Source organism: Odocoileus virginianus, chromosome 19 (assembly GCF_023699985.2).
Source record: "Odocoileus virginianus isolate 20LAN1187 ecotype Illinois chromosome 19, Ovbor_1.2, whole genome shotgun sequence".
NCBI lineage: Eukaryota > Metazoa > Chordata > Mammalia > Artiodactyla > Cervidae > Odocoileus > Odocoileus virginianus.
The window spans coordinates 20,621,642-20,639,142 of NC_069692.1; the positions used below are offsets into that span (position 1 = coordinate 20,621,642).

Below are 17,501 nucleotides of genomic sequence, written 5' to 3' on the forward strand. Positions count from 1 at the left end.
GGTTTTTATAGAAGCTTCTTTGCATAGATGCAATTGGCTAAATCATGATTTAACCCTGTCTCTAACCCTTTTCCCTTCTCCCCTCCCCAGAGTTAGAGAGGTGGGGTTAAATTTTCCAATCCTGTAATCCTGTGGTTGATTCCTCTGGCAACTAGCCCTTAACTTTTAGGTGCATCTCAAATTGCCTCATTAGCATAAACTCAATTGTGGCTGAAAGGAGTTTGTTATGAATATAAAGGTCCGTTAACTTCTCTTGTCACTTAGGAGATTCCAGGAATTTCAGGAGTTCTGTGCCAGAATGGGGGATGAAAACCAAATGTATTTCTTATTATAAAAAAGAATATTACAGCCATGGAACCAGCCCTCCTGAGTTTGAATGTTTGTCAAGTCACTTAACAGCTTTGCTCAAGTGTTTCCCCATTTTTAAAATAAAGACAATAATAGGACCCACACTGTAGGAATGATGGGAAGGTTAGACAGAAGGACAAACACGGAGAACAGAGAACATTGCCTGACATGCTGTGTTATTTAGATATTAACTATTAATACTGAGCTTTTTTCCTTTTGAACTTTTATTGGTGTATAGACAATTAACAATGTTGTGATAGTTTCAGGTGAACAGTGAAAGGGCTCAGCCATACATATTTACGGAGCTTTTACTATATCTTTGCTGACTCAATTATTTGATCATTTTCTGAAAGTGACTATCTGTTAGTAATTTACACAACAGGGTGACTCAACTTAATTTCAATGAGCCACAGCTTCTCTCTACTCCACTCCCTACATCACGAGTTGTATTACCTTTTCTGTGGTTTTCCTTGGGCTTCCTCATCACCCCACCAATCACCAACTCTTACGTTGTAAGGGTGGCAGTCTGTAATAGAAAATATGACAGATTTGACAAATCCTAATAGAACAGAGTGGCATGTGGCTCAGATAGTAAAGAATATGCCTGCAGTGTGGGAGACCTGGGTTCGATCCCTGGGTCAGGAAGATCCCCTGGAGAAAGCAATGGCAACCCACTCTAGTATTTTTGCCTGAAGAATCCCATGGACAGATGAGCCTGGAGGCTACAGTCCATAGGGTCACAAGGAGTCGGACACAACTGAAGCAACTTAGCACACATGCAGTAGAACAGAGAGTGCCCATGTTGAGCACGATGTCAACCCTAGTACCGAATCAGGTCATGGAAGCAGAGCCACATGACAGAGAGCCTGGCTCTACACACGCACACAGCCACACCTGTCCACCACCCCACACCCACCCCGGGGCTTCTGAAAAGAGGGAAGAATAATTTTCTGGCACCTTTCAAGGAATATCAACTACATTGTTGTTGTGACATGGGAAGATACTAATATTTACTATATTGAGTGAGAAAGGATACAAATTTATACAACAATTAAAACAATGGGGAAGATTAGAAGAAAACGTACAACTTAAAAAAATATATTTTGATTTAGCTAGTTAATGCTATCTTTCTTTCTTTCTTTCTTTTTTTGGCTGCACTGAGCAGCTTTCAGGATCTCAGTTCCACAACGAGGGATTGAACTTGGACCCTTGGCAATGAAAGCACAGAATCCTAAATACTGAGCCACCAGGGAACTCCCTAGTTTTCCTTTATAGCCTTTAATATAATCAAATTCTATCTCCTGTGCTGATACTACTTTATATAATATACCTTATAAGGAATGAGTCTAGATGGAAGCATTCTTTTTTTTTTTTTTTAAGAAAAACTTTGTTTTATTATCATGATTTGTGAAAGAGAAAACAGGGTAGATAGTTCAAGAAAGGACACAGACAGTGCTCTGTTTTAGGTCTCAAATTTCTTCTTTTTGATGGGTGGTGGGACCTCATGTCATCAAGGGACCATTCTGCTGCCACCAGTGTTCTTTCATCTGAAAGATCTATAAAGAGTAGAGGCTTACATATCAGAAATTTGAAAAGCATGAGCTGTGATACATTCTCCAACATGCAACCCTTTCTCCATCTAAGGAGATGCACAAGAAAAGCAGAATGGCAGTTAACTGCTTAAGATGATTGAGTTGCGGATTTTATAATGGAGAAAGAAAAAAAGATTTCAGATCAGATTTCTCATGTTGTCCAGTCCCTCTTTTTGTAACTGACACAATTATATAGTCCTCACCATGTTTATTTTCATCATCATGGAGACTATGTAAAGTCCTTGGTTCCACCTGCTTGTTCTGGACGTGCTGACTCTTCATAACGGAGTTTTTTTTTTTTTTTTTTAATCTTTCTACTTGGAGGAATCTATGACATATGGCTCTCAGTTTGTTTTCCAGCTGTTTTCTGTTAACCTTGACTCTGAGGATTTTTTCCTCAAAATAATTTATATATCAAGGTAGGATGTAGGTCAGGGGGAAGCTGTCCTTTGAATGTGAAGGTGCTGAGGCACAGAGCATGAAAAGAGAACACGATTATTTTAGCAAATTATACATGGGTGATTTCGACTTTCAGTTCTTTCTCTCACATAGTTTTCCTTCTCTTTCCTCTTTTGCCTTTATCAAACTTTCAAATACACTGTGTTTTGCCCTCATCTGAATAACTTGTTTCTGGAGTGAATCATAACCTCTCTGAATAGCACCCCTTTTAAAGCCACAAGATCACAGGAGCAATTAATTAAAAACAGCAGGTTCTTACCTGATGTCTTCAGGATGACTTTTAATTATGCGAAATGCTCTACTTTTCCCAGTGAGGATGCTCTGTAACCCAGCACATGGTTTCCCCCCACTGCCTTTGCAGACAAACTCTGTGTCCAGCAGGACTGCTGCTGCCTGCCAGCCCAAATCCTTTCTTTGTGACAAAGCCTGCCATTGTGTCCCCCATGCAGCCCCACTGATCTTCCCCAAAGGGCCTTTAAGAACATGTGCACGCTTATTTCCATTCCCTGATGGGCTGGACACAATAATAGTCAGAGAACCATGGTAACTTGCCTGGACTCACTCTCTAGTGTTCTCTGAAAGGGAACTGGCGTATCTGGCAGCTGGACGTGTGTGTGTGTGTGTGTGTGTGTGTGTGTGTCTAGTTAGGGGAGGGCAATCTCTGGTGCTTTTGTTGGAGGGTGAGGAGGGAATAAAGAGCTTGAAAGAGTGACAAGGTGTCAGTGTCCTCCTAACTCAGCTGTTCAGGGGCCTAATCCAAGTCCACAACTGGATGTCTAAGGGATTGAAGGAGAATGTTCCTCCTGGCTCATTTCCAACTGTTTCCAAATGCACTTGATAAAGTTCCATGTGATTTTTTTTTTAAAGTCGCACCTGCTCTAGCAATCCCAAAGCAACCCCCCCCCCACCACCATTATACTGTACATCTGTTATTTTGCTGACATGGAAGCTAGCATAACAATTAGATTCATTGCTTGCCCAATAAATTGATTCCAGCTAAGCTTAGAAGACCTCAGTGTATTCTTTGAGCATTTACCCAATGAGAGAACACATTTTAAAATCCTGTCTAAAAAGACTTTTTCGAGTTAGACCAGTAACATGTCATTTATGTAAGCTTGTTTCATTTCAAGGTGGTGAAGAGATGAAATTAGAAGGCCTGAATGATGGGTAAGAAAATGAGAGGTGGCTGGGAATCATTTTCACTTTGTTTTAAGCTAAAGCAATTTTGGGAAGATCCTTAAAAAAATTCTGAATTTTCTGCCAGCAGAACAGTTTTTAACAAATGAAAACCTTGATGGGGTGACAGTTGCTTTTTTTTTCCCCTTTTTACTTCTTTCCAAAGATTAAAGACATAGGTTCTTCTCTAGAACTAATTTTTTTCAAAATTAAAAAACATATACTTAGGACTTCTCTGGTGGTTCTGTGGCTAAGACTTCACGTTCCCATTGCAGGGGGCCTGGGTTTGATCCCTGGTCAGGGAACTAGAATCCACGTGTTGAAACTAAAGATCCTGCATGCTACAGCTAAGACCTGACACAAATAATTAAATAAAAAACATACTTTATTTGGATAGGGCAGAGATGAGGAGGAAGGAAAGTAGTTTGTAAGTAAGTTGGTTCAGCCCTAGACACTATCTTTGTGACTGTGTGGTGTACAGTAAAGTTTCACCAAACAAAACATCTTCTGAGAGAAAGAGATTAAATAAACTGACTAATCCAAGGGACACATATGGACTGAAAGTGAAAGGCTGGTAAAAGATATTTCATGCAAATGGAGACCAAAAGAAAGCAAGGGTAGCAATACTCATATCAGATAAAATAGACTTTGAAATTAATGCCATGAAAAGAGACACAGAAGGACACTACATAATGATCAAAGGATCAATCCAAGAAGAAGATATAACAATTATAAATATATATGCACCCAACATAGGAGCACCACAATGTGTAAGGCAAATGCTAACAAGTATGAAAGGGGAAATTAACAGTAACACAATAATAGTGGGAGACTTTAATACCCCACTCACACCTATGGATAGATCAACCAAACAGAAAATTAGCAAGGAAACACACTTTAAGTGATACAATGGACCAGTTAGACCTAATTGATATCTATAGGACATTTTACCCCAAAACAATTTCACCTTTTTCTCAAGTGCCCATGGAACATTCTCCAGGATAGATCACATCCTGGGCCATAAATCTGGCCTTGGTAAATTCAAAAAAATTGAAATCATTTTAAGCATCTGTTCTGATCACAATGTGGTAAGATTAGATGTCAACTACAGGAAAAAAAGAACTATTAAAAATACAAGCATATGGAGGCTAAATAACATGCTTCTGAATAACCAACAAATCACAGAAGAAATCAAAAAAGTAATCAAAACATGCATAGAAACGAATGAAAATGAAAACATGACAACCCAAAACCTATGGGATTCAGTAAAAACAGTGCTAAGGGGACGGTTCATACCAATACAAGCTTACCTCAAGAAACAAGAGAAAAATCAAATAAATAACCTAACTGTACGCCAAAAGCAAGTAGAAAAAGAAGAAAGGAAGAACCCAAGGGTTAGTAGAAGGAAAGAAATAGTAAAAAATTAGGGCAAAAGTAAATGAAAAAGAAAGACTATAGCAAAAATCAACAAAACTAAAAGCTGGTTCTTTGAGAAGATAAACAAAATATACAAACCATTAGCCAGACTCATCAAGAAAAAAAAAGAAGAATCAAATCAACAAAATTAGAAATGAAAATGGAGAAATCACAACAGACAACACAGAGATACAAAAGATCATAAGAGACTACTATCAGCAACTATATGCCAATAAAATGGACAAATTGGAAGAAGTGAATGAGTTCTTAGAAAAGTATAACCTTCCAAAATGGAACCAGGAAGAAATAGAAAATCTTAACAGACCCATCACAAGCACGGAAATCTAAACTGTAATCAAAAATCTTCCAACAAACAAAAGCCCAGGACCAGATGGCTTCACAGGTGAATTCTACCAAAAATTCAGAGAAGAGCTAACACCTAGCCTACTCAAACTCTTCCAGAAAATTGTAGAGGAAGGTAAACTGCCAAAGTCATTCAATGAGGCCACCATCACCCTAATACCAAAACCAGACAAAGATGCCACAGAAAAAGAAAACTACAGGCCAATATCTCTGATGAACATAGATGCAAAAGCCCTCAACAAAATTCTAGCAAACAGAATCCAACAGCATATTAAAAAGATCATACATCATGACCAAGTGGGCTATATTCCAGGGATGCAAGGATTCTTCAATATTTGCAAAGCAATCAATGTGTTATGCCACATTAACAAATTGAAAGATAAAAATCATATGATTATCTCAATAGATGCAGAAAAAGCTTTTGATAAAATTCAACATCCATTTATGATAAAAACCCTCCAGAAAGCAGGCATAGAAGGAGCATACCTCAACATAATAAAAGCCATATATGATAAACCCACAGCAGACATTATCCTCAATGGAGAAAAATTGAAAACATTACCCCTAAAGTCAGGAACAAGACAAAGGTGCCCACTCTTACCACTACTATTCAACATAGTTTTGGAAGTTTTAGCCACAGCAATTAGAGAAGAAAAAGAAATAAAAAGAATCCAAATCAGAAAAGAAGAAGTAAAACTCTCACTGTTTGCAGATGACATGATCTTCTACATAGAAAACCTTAAAGACACCACCAGAAAACCACTAGAGCTAATCAATGAATGTAGTAAAGTTGCAGGATATAAAATTACACACAGAAATCCCTTGCATTCCTATACACTAACAATGAGAAAACAGAAATTAAGGAAACAATTCCATTCACGATTGCAATGAAAAGAATAAAATACTTAGTAATAAATCTACTTAAGGAAACAAAAGACCTATATATAGAAAACTATAAAATACTTATGAAAGAAATCAAAGATGACACAAGTAGGTGGAGAAATAGAGCATGTTCATGGATTGGAAGAATCAATATAATGACAATGAGTATACTACCCAAAGCAATCTATAGATTCAATGCAATCCCTATCAAGCTATCAATGGCATTTTTCACAGAATTAGAACAAATAATTTCACAATTTGTATGGAAATACAAAAAAACCTCAAATAGCCAAAGCAATCTTGAGAAAGAAGAATGGAATTGGAGGAATCAACCTGCCTGACTTCAGACTAAACTACAAATACTTCATGACTATACTACAGTCATCAAGACAGTAGGGTACTGGCACAAAGACAGAAATATAGATCAATGGAACAAAATAGAAAGCCCAGAGATAAATCCACACACCTATGGACAACTTATCTTTGACAAAGGAGGGAAGAATATATATACTGTGGAGAAAAGACAATCTCTTTAACAAGTGGTGCTGGGAAAGCTAGTCAACCACATGTAAAAGAATTAAACTAGAACACTTTCTAACACCATACACAAAAATAAACTCAAAATGGATTAAAGATCTAAATGTATATAAAAGGCCTAGAGGAAAACATAAGCAAAACAGTCTCTGACATAAATCACAGCAGGATCCTCTATGACCAGAGTTATGGAAATAAAAGCAAAAATAAACAAATGGGACCTAATTAAACTTAAAAGCTTTTGCACAATGAAGGAAGCTATAAGCAAGGTGAAAAGACAGCCTTCAGAATGGGAGAAAATAATAGCAAATGAAGCAACTGACAAAGAATTAATCTCAAAAATATACAAGCAGCTCAATATCAGAAAAATAAATGACCCAATCAAAAAATGGGCCAAAGAACTAAACAGACATTTCTCCAAAGAAGACACACGGATGTCTAACAAACACATGAAAAGATGCTCAACATCACTCATTATCAGAGAAATGCAAATCAAAACCACAATGAGGTATCATCTCACACCAATCAAAATGGCTGCTATCAAAAAGTCTACAAACAATAAATGTTGGAGAGGGTGTGGAGAAAAGGGAACCCTCTTACACTGTTGGTGGGAATGCAAACTAGTACAGCCACTGTGGAGAACAGTGTGGAGATTCCTTAAAATACTGGAAATAGAACTGCCATACGATCTAGCAATCCCACTGCTGGGCATACACACCAAGGAAGCCAGAATTGAAAGAGACCCATGTGTCCCGATGTTCACTGCAGCACTGTTTACAATAGCTAGGACATGGGAGCAACCTAGATGTCCATTGGCAGATGAATGGATAAGAAAGCTATGGTACATATACACAATGGACTATTACTCAGCCATTAAAAAGAACACATTTGAATCAGTTCTAATGAGGTGGATGAAACTGGAACCTATCATACAGAGTGAAGTAAGTCAGAAAGAAAAACATCAGTACAGTATATTAATGCATATATATGGAATTAGAAAGATGGTAATGATGACCCTATATGCGAGACAGAAAAAGAGACACAAATATAAAGAACAGACTTATGGACTCTGCGGGAGAAGTCAAGGATGGGATGATTTGAGAGAGTAGCAGTGAAACATGTTTATTACCATATGTGAAATAGATCACCAGTCCAAGTTTGATGCCTGAAACCGGCACTCAAAGCCAGTGCACTGGGACAACCCTAAGGGATGGGATGGGGAGAGAGGTGGGAGGGGGCCTCAAGATGGGGAACACATGTACACCCATGGCTGATTCATGTCCATGTATGGCAAAAACTACTACAATCTTGTAAAGTAATTAGCCTCCAACTAAAATAATTTTTTTTTTAAAGGGAGGCTATTGCTGAAGTACTAAGAGATGCTGGTAGTGGAAATGAATAAAATTCTCCTAAGTGGGAAATTTAAATGGACAGGACAAACATGTATGCCAAGACACAGCCAGTTTATATTAGACTTTAACTTAGAAATTATTTCTGTCTAAAAAGTTTGCTTCAAATTTGGCTTAAGAAATGTTCATGAAGCTTTTTAAAAATAGAAATATTCATATATGTAAATCCTATACAACAAATAAAATTAAACACCTACTATGCAGAAGGAATTGTGCTAGCAGCTACAGGAAATAAAAATGAAAAAGACAGAATCTTCTTGAGGTGTTTTAGGCTAAGTCCAAAAACAGGTAATACAGAATGAGACCTCACCCGAAACCTCTAATTGAGGGCAAAAGAAACTAAGTCTGACAATTAACATTTATTTTTAAATTGTATTTAGAGCTTCAAAATAGAGATAATGTACTGTTTAATAAGGGCTTCCCAAGTGGCTCAGTGGTAAAGAATCTGTCTGCCAGTGCAGGAGATAAAGGTTTGATCCCTGGGTTGGGAAGATCCCCTGGTGGAGGAAAGAGCCACCCTCTTGCCTGGGAAATCTTTTGGACAGAGGAGCCTGGTGGGGGTTACAGACTTAGACACAGCTGAGCAACTGAGCATGCATGCAGTGTTTGAAAAGTGGATAGAATTCTAATGCATGGAAGGGTACTCCAGGTCTAGTTAGCAGGGTAAATTAAGACTGGAAATTTCTAGCTATGTCTAACCCACAGAAGTCTGACATGTAAATGTATAAACTTTAGAATATATATCAATAATATATAATTTGTATATGTATGAATGTATTCACATATATATTAATTGTAATCTGAACCATCATTTTACATATATATGTGTGTGTGTGTGTGTATATATATATATATATATATATATTGTTTGTATATGAAATGATTTATAAATGTCAATGAGGGGGAGAATACTAAAAGAAATGGTTTGTTTTCTAGGGTTCCAAAAAAGCCTCTGGTGTGCTTTGCCAATTGTAGATATGAATGTTTAAAAACCTACAATTTGAAGTTTGGGAGTGGGTTACGAAGTATTTTTTTTTATATGCAATATCATTGAGCACTCATGGTGTAAGCCATATGTAGGCAATGAAAATATAATTGCAAAATCTTTACTCTTCTGAACCTTAAGTTCTCGTGGTGAGACATAACAAACAAGTAAATATATGCTATGTAAGATTCTGATATGGGGGAAAATGAATTAAATAACAGGGAGAGGGTGGTATTTTATATAGGTGGCCAAGGAAGACATGCAATGTGAACAGAGATGAAAGAAGTGAAGAAACAGCCAGGCAAAGATTTGGAGGAAGGGTATTCCAAGCAACAGAAATAGAAGCGCATGGCGGAGAGTGTGCCTGGGTGTGTGGAACAACTTGGAGACTAGTATGCCTTGAGCACAGTGGGCCAAAGGGAGAACATTAGGGGACTGAGATCTGAGAATTTGGGAGTAAGATAAGCCTTTCAGTCATTTTAAGAGCTTTGACTTTGCCTTGACTGCAGTGGAGACATTGGATACTCTTAAAGAGAGGAGCTCTAAGATCTGACTTCCATTCATTTAGATGCACGTGACTTGGACCAGGGTGGCAGTGGCAGAGTTTGGATTTTGAAGGAGGAAACAATGGGATTTGCTAATGAACTACAAGTGGAGAATGAGAGAGGAAGAGTCAAGAACAACTTGGAGGGTTTTTGCTTAAGCATCAGGAAGGAAGGAGGAAAGAGGGGATAATGGGAAAGCCATAAGCCAAAACTGAATTACACCAGTATTCATGCCTGGAAAATCCCATGGACAGAGGAGCCTGGCAGGCTACAGACCATGGGATTGCAAGAGTCAGACATGACTTAGCGCCTAAACCACCACCAGCCACATGGTGTCTATTTAAATTAAAATTTAAAACAAAACTGAATTACAGTGTCCAGGGGTGGGCCCCAGGATTTCTCAGACACTTTGTGGGAGGTGGAGTTTTTCCCAGAAGTTGACAGCTGGCAGACTCCAGCACGCCACCATTCGGGCAACTGCAATAGGCGTGCATCCACATGCAGGATACCCACACATCTCAAAGGACAAAAGCTGAAATGCCTTCCTGCAAAGCTTTGCTTGTAAAGGAGAAGGGCAGATGCATTTTGAATTTTCAGTTACTTTACATGCCAAGGGTTAACAGTCTATAAAGTTTTATTTGGAAGTGAAAGTCGCTCAGTCATGTCCAACTACCTCATGGACTATACAGTCCATGGAATTCTCCAGGCCGGAATACTGGAGTGGTAGCCTTTCCCTTCTCCGGGGGATCTTCCTAACCCAGGGATCGAGCCAGAATATGCACTGCAGGCATATTCTTTCCCAACTGAACCTCAAGGGAAGCCCAAGAACACTGGAGTGGGTAGCCTATCCCTTCTCCAGTGCATCTTCCTGACCCAGGAATTGAACTGGGGTCTCCTTCATTGCTGACGGATTCTTTACCAACTGAGCTATCATATGAACTTTATTTTCCATTGGGGGAAGAGAGAGAGAGAATGAACAAATAGGCATGTAAATGTAAGGTATGTCAGATGTTACATGGCCACTGGAGATTATTGCTCAGCTAGCCCATATACTCTAGAGTAAGAAAACATTTCATGTCAATGACTTTTTCATGACTGAATTAACATCTAGGCTAGTGCTGTCCAATAGATGTATAATGCAACCTACAGGTTTAAGCTATACAGACATTAAGAAAGAAAAGGAAACAAGTGAAAATTAATTTTAATAACACTTTACCCAATATATTCTAAAGATTATCATTTCCATGTGTAATTAACATAAAGGTTATATATTACATATGCCTTTTTCATATTAAATCTCCAAAACCCACTGTGTATTTAAATGCTTAGAGTATGTATTTTGCATTTACTCAGACAGATGGTCAGTAGCTGCCTGCGAGTAGTAGCTACCGTTTTGGACAGCATAGATTTGGAGAGTTCACAGATTTGGATTCAGTTCTTCTGTATTTAACACCATAAAGAATGATCCAATTCTTTTTAGATCTGGATAGGTTCTCCTCAGGTCATGTGTGTGTAAAAATGTACATCTACAAAGTTTAGATAGATGATGTTTAGGTAGAACTAGACATAGTATTGCATTATTCATCAAAGTTAAGGTTTAACTGACAATCACTGAAGACAACCAAATGGGAAAAAAATACTTTCCCTTCTCCGACTTTTCCACTTTGGGGAAATACATTTCAGTCAGAGGAAAGAGGAAGTCTTATTTCAGGGTCAGTGTATGTGTGTTCTTGTGTACACATAAGAACTGGCATGCTTGTTTATGTATCCCTGTGTTCTCTGAAAGATGAGTGGCCTTGTTGGTTAATGGAAGTCATAATGCCATGGAAGCATTGGTAAAAATCCTGGCCCTAGGACAGAAAATACAACTTCCTGACTGCCATCCCAGTGTGGAGAGACCAGGATAATTATCCATGACAAATCAAAGCTGTTGAACATTCTTGAAGTAGAAGGATATATTCCTTCTGAAAGAGAATGTCTTGAAGCTCTATACCTGTAATCATTAGCTATAAAAATTATTTATGGCTGTGTGTGTGTATACATACACAATAGTTGCAATTCTAAACCCTAGATTCAGTGTATGTAGTTAGTTGTCCCCTGGGCATTAAAGGATAGGAACCAAATATATATTTGGTACATGGGATATTTAATGCAGTGGAATAACCTTAAAAAAAACAGATGTGTAATTATTAGTTTTTGAGGGGAATGCTAAAATACAGGATCTTGGAAAGATGGAGTGGGTGAAGGGGAAAAACCCAAATGTGAGAAAGTAATCAGAGAGGAAAGTGAAAGGACAGGAAAAGGAAACTATCCTACTTCATTATTTTGCCCAGAGATCAATCCAAGCCTAGTGCACTCTTCCCAGCAGGCAGGGAAGCCTGAAATTCCCTAGGAGGATAGGGTAAGAGGAAATGCCAGTGAGCTTATTTCTCACACACTCCACCAACTAGAAACACACTCAAGTTATGGACACCTTCGTACAAGAAATGTGTCACAGCAAAACTCATCAGCCTTGATAACGAGGTAATTGAACTGCTCAGGGTAGAACAAACATTTTGGGACCTATTCTCTGCCGAGTACTTTACACGTGTCATTTCAGTGAACTGTCACGTATTTATTTATATTTGTTTTGAAATGTATAAGTTGCAGAGATGGTGAAAGAGTATATACTTATTGTAACAGGAAATTGTATATGAACCCAGTGTATACGTTAGACCGCTGAGATTCAGAGAGGTTAGGCAATTGGGTATGTGGCAGAGACTGGATTTGAAACTAAGCTTTACTTCCTTATCTCAGGAGTCTCCTGAATGACGTAGCTAAGCTATGGATATTTTAATGTGGAATGAAAGTAGTGTATAGTAAGGGCTACTTTTGTAGAATGAGAACTCTGTGAAGCAGGGTGAAGGGCTGTGAAGATGGGAACCCCATTGCTGCTTCACTGTGTGCTAATGGCCAGGTCCTTCAGGCTTCCTCCTCCTGGCTTTCTTGTGTGTGGGTCCTAGTGATAATCCTTGCTTGTTTTGTGGATTTGGGGTGATAAAAGAAATGACCTCTTATACTATGTAGTATACTGCTAATAATGATGTACAGTGTTTGACAGTCATAAGGGTGAAAAGTAAAAGTGGAGGTTTTTGACAGTGGTTGGGCAATGTGTAATTGATATCTCAGTGGGGGAGAGAAAGAACAGCCCCTATAGCTGAGAAGGAAGTTGGGAGTTACCAGAGATACACATCCCATCCTGACCTGTGTTACCCTGGTCCTGATCATTAATCTTGCAGTTCATTCACCAGAGTTCCTCTGAGTGCTTCTCCAGTCAGATACTAGTTTGGCACTGGCCATACCAAGCCAGGGAACTTCCCAACCCAGGGACTGAACCCAGGTCTCCCACACTGTAGGCAGATTCTTTACCAACTGAGCCACCAGGGAAGTCCCATACCATGATGTGCATACTGATCCCTGTCCTGGCTGGGAAGGGCTTTTGTGCCCCTGAAAAGCTCGTTTGGCAAGCAGGCTCTGGACCTGGCAAAGGAGGTCCTATAAAATTGAAATCGCTGGCCATGCTACAAAAGTGAATATGTGCAAATCATTCACACCAGGAAAATCCAGTCGGTTTTGAAAAAGAAACAGGTGATCCCTTTTAAAGCAGAACAATAGAATGCAGAATATGTAAACAGAACTTCCAAAAGAATACAATAAGGGAGTAATTATTTATCTTTGCTTCACTTAAAAGATTTCAACAAAGAGTTTCTTTGAATATGGAACTGTCTCAGTGCTCTTAAACATATGTTCATAGATGACCTGATTGAGAGCCAAATGGAACCAGCCCACTATGCAATGTTAGGAATCAGTGCTAAAAGATCATTCATTAGCCGGGAGGATAAAGGATTTCTGTGAAGACACAGTTTAAACCAGTGCAGTCAATGGCATGGCAATGTGCAGAAAGAAAACTTCTGTCAAGTTACAGTCATTGTTCTTTGAAAATAAATTATTCTCGAATTGGGTAGCTGTAAATATAAGGAAACATTTATGTCAAGTGGAAGATTTTTTAAAACGTTGTAATGTACTTAATTGTAATTCCCTCCCCTTTCAAATACATAACTCCTCTATAGGATTGTTCATGTATTTAATAACCTCTTACATATTGCAAAAGATATTCTTGACTTTGGAATTTGAATTAGTTCCTCAGCTTCTCTCTCCTGTTTCTGGCCCTGTGTTGCTCCTTAATTTTTGAAGAATTATATCAAATCTCAAAACCTTGCCACTGGATTGGCAGAAACCATGTGGTCAACTAGAAAGAGACTCAAAGTGAAAGTAGGAAAAACTTTAGTGTCAATTCAGCTTTACCACTATCTAGCTATTCTTTTTTAATTGCTTATGCTTCTTTTTAATTAAAATGAGTGTGGGATTTTATAATTTCTAATAATCTGACACAGTTCCAAAATTCCATCCTATTAGTTCTCTTTTTCTGATGCTGTTTTTAGATGACTGTGAATTACTTAATATTTATATCTAAGCATAAAACCTTCTCCTTCCCCACAGATTACTGGGGAAAGCAAAATCTTAGTGGACAAATAGTGAGAGGGGTAGAGTTTTAGGGTTTCTTTTCATTCTTTGGCATTTTGCCTGATTTTTTAACTTCACTCTCATTTCTTTGATGCTGTGTTTATTGTTCTTGCTGCCATGGAACACTTATCAGGAGCCCTGTCATTATTTCATGGAGAAAAAAAAAATATTGAGGACCTGAATGTCTTCTAGAACTTCTCTGACAAGACTCTAAAAAATTTTATGCTGTTTTCCGAGCTGACAGTGGTGCTCTTCAAGGCTCTAAGCCTTTGCCTACGCTGTTTCTTTTCCTGGTTATTCTCTGTAACCCTCTCCATCCTTGAAAGCCAATCTCAAATATCATTTCCTCTGCAAAGCCTGCCAGAGAACTTCCACTTTTGCATTCATCACATTGCACTGTAATTGTTTGTTTACACATCTGTTTCCTCAACTAGACTCAGAGCTCCCTGAGGTCGGAAATCTCCTCTTGTTCAACTTTGCAGCTTCCTGTTGGCTGCAGGGAAGTCAGAGCCAGAAAGGTGGCCCACCCTTAGTAAGTATGTGACCCTTCAGGGAAGTTTTCCTGCCCCTGTTTGCCCCTTCTTCTTCTTCCCTTGACCTTATCTGTCTTATCTACTTCTAATTCCTGTTATCTGGCATCATTGTTTATATCTTAGTAAATCATCTGAAAAAAATTTTAAGCTTGGAAGGTTTAAGAAGGAAAATACTCATCTGTGGATCCCTAGGGCTTGACACAGCACTGGACGGTACTAAGGTACTCAATAAATATATGTTTTATACATGATATAGTAATAGCAATATTTGAATGTTACTATGGACTAGGCAGTTTATATATGTGTGTGTGTGTATAAACAAACTCATTTAATTTTTCCAACTGAGAAGCAGAAACTGTTTTTATCCTCATTGTACATAAGAAAACTGAGGCCCAGGAAATTTAAGTAACTAGTACTGTTTACACATTTCGAAAGTGGTTTGGGTCAGTATTGAAACAAAGCCAATACAAATAAAGAAGCTAAATTCATCTGTTAGTCTGATCATCACCAGAATTTCATAAATGAAAATTATGCATGTCAATTGAATACCAAAGGATCACAGATCAGGTATAATTTTGGCTTCAGATACAAATCACATGTGGTAGGTTTCTTCTTTAATTTACAAATCTATATTTTATAGGCGTTTCTTTGGGAAAATGTCACCCAGGAGCTGCTATGCTCCTCATATCTCTGGGAATTTTGAAAGGAAGCAGAGAACCCAGATGGCTCAGTGGCTAAAGAACCTGCCTGCACTGCAGAAGACATAGGAGATGTGGGTTTCGATCCCTGGGTTAGGAAGATCCCCTGGAAAAAGAAATAGCAACCCACTCCAGTATTTCTTGTCTGAAAAATCCCATGGACAGAGGTGCCTAGTGGGCTGCAGTCCATGGGGTCACGAAGAATCGGACACAGCTGAGTGACTAAGTGCCCTCACAGAACTGAGCACCACATAGGTCTGTCTTCATAATAAGTGTGCCCAAAGCAGCATCTGAAATCCTTTAATGTTGCAAAGAAGTGTGGAATCAGTAGCAAATTTCCTAGTCCTCATTTAACCTGGGTCACATCATAAAAGATGTTACTTCAATGATTTAACTGACTGACTGAGTCATTCCAAGGATCCTGACTTCCATCCAGGTCCCTGGGCAAAGTGAAGGAGAAAGGCAAGGAGAGGAGAGTCTCCTTCCTCTTTCCTACCCTCTGGGTCAGCCTCCTTAAGTAGTTCTTGCTCTCTACAGCTTCATCACGCATTCTTCCCCTTCAAAATCTCCACAACTGTTTGAAGTCAACATCCAATGTGCCTCAGTTTCCTCCTCTGTAAAATGAGGATAATAATGGTAACTGGCTTCCCAGGTGACTCAATGCAAAGAATCCACCTGCCAATGCAGGAGCCACAGGAGATGCGGGTTCGATCCCTGGATGGGGAAGATCCCTTGAAGGAGGAGATGGGAACCCCTACAGTATTCTTGCCAGGGTAATCCCATGGACAGATAAAACTTGCGGGCTACAGTCCATGGGGTCACAAAAGTCGGACACAATTGAGCAACTGAACATGCACACACACAACAGTAACTACCTCCCAAGGGAGAAACAGGGAGGCCCAGGGTACAGTGGGGTCTGTGGAGGGGGTAGAGGGGCGCCAAATAAAGACAGGATGAGGTGGAGACACTACTGGGGATATGTGGAAGATAAATATGAGTGAAACATGATCATAGGGGAAATTTGGGCTATTTCAAGTAAGGGTTCTGACTTGAACCAAGGGAGGGTGAGCTGATCCCAAAGCCTGTGCTGTTTCTCAAGCAGCAGATGGAGAACGTGGCTCCTGTCCTCCTGATACAAATGAGACCATGAAGAGAGCTGCTGATGGAAAGGAAATCTGACTATAATGCCTCTTCTCAGCTGACATCACAGGTTGCTGACAACCCTGCTGCACAGACATCTCAATCTACCACTGTACAATGACATCATTATATAAGACTACATATATCTGGGTCACTCCTTGGATATTTTTCTATGATGATCACAGATTCTCATCAATGCATTTGTATATCTAATATTGTATTCAGAAGAGGGATAGTTAGCCCCACTACCCTAGATAAAACGAATGATTTTATTCATTTATTCAGGAATGACCCTGAATCATCCTTTCATCTTTAGGTGGGGCAATGCTGGCTAATTTGTCACTATCTTGATGAGACTTTCCCTGCTGTAAAATTGTGTCATAGACCTAGGAAGGACCTTGAAAGTTATATAATCCTTTTCTTAGCATCTCAACAGTAGCAAACAGGTGAGGCGATTAAAGCCCAGGCAGTGATTCGAGGACTTGAATAACTGGGTGTTTCGATTTCCAGCTCTATTGGCCATTAGTTGACCAGTTGACCATAGCTAAATCTCTTAACCTTTAAAACACTAAAGTGGTGCTTTCTCAGTGATTAAAACTTTTAATCTGGGAAATACCTGGTCCAGTAGCTAAGACTCTGCGTTCCCAATGCAGGGGCCTGAGTTTGATTCCTGGTCAGGGAACTGGATCCTGCGTGCCACAACTAAGACCCTGTGCAGCCATATAAATAAAAAGAACCTTTTAAATCTTCCATCACTATTCATAAACAGTGAAGGATGTGGATACATGCACTACAAATGCCTTTGCTGTTTCTCCAGTGAAAGGAATTTTCTAAATGACCACCTTCAGGTCAAGCAGA

At 39.0% G+C, this 17,501-nt stretch overlaps 1 long non-coding RNA gene across 1 annotated transcript in view; it reads right to left on the minus strand.

Annotated features, from left to right (window-relative positions):
- LOC110137762 (uncharacterized) overlaps positions 1-2,857 on the minus strand; it is a 33,175-nt gene extending 30,318 nt beyond the window's left edge. Inside the window, exons 1-2 of the long non-coding RNA XR_011492953.1 lie at positions 2,659-2,857; positions 802-874 (exon numbers count right to left, since the gene is read on the minus strand). This is a non-coding gene — a long non-coding RNA (uncharacterized lncRNA). The remainder of the gene's footprint in view (positions 1-801; positions 875-2,658) is intronic.
- Positions 2,858-17,501: the final 14,644 nt, after the last annotated feature.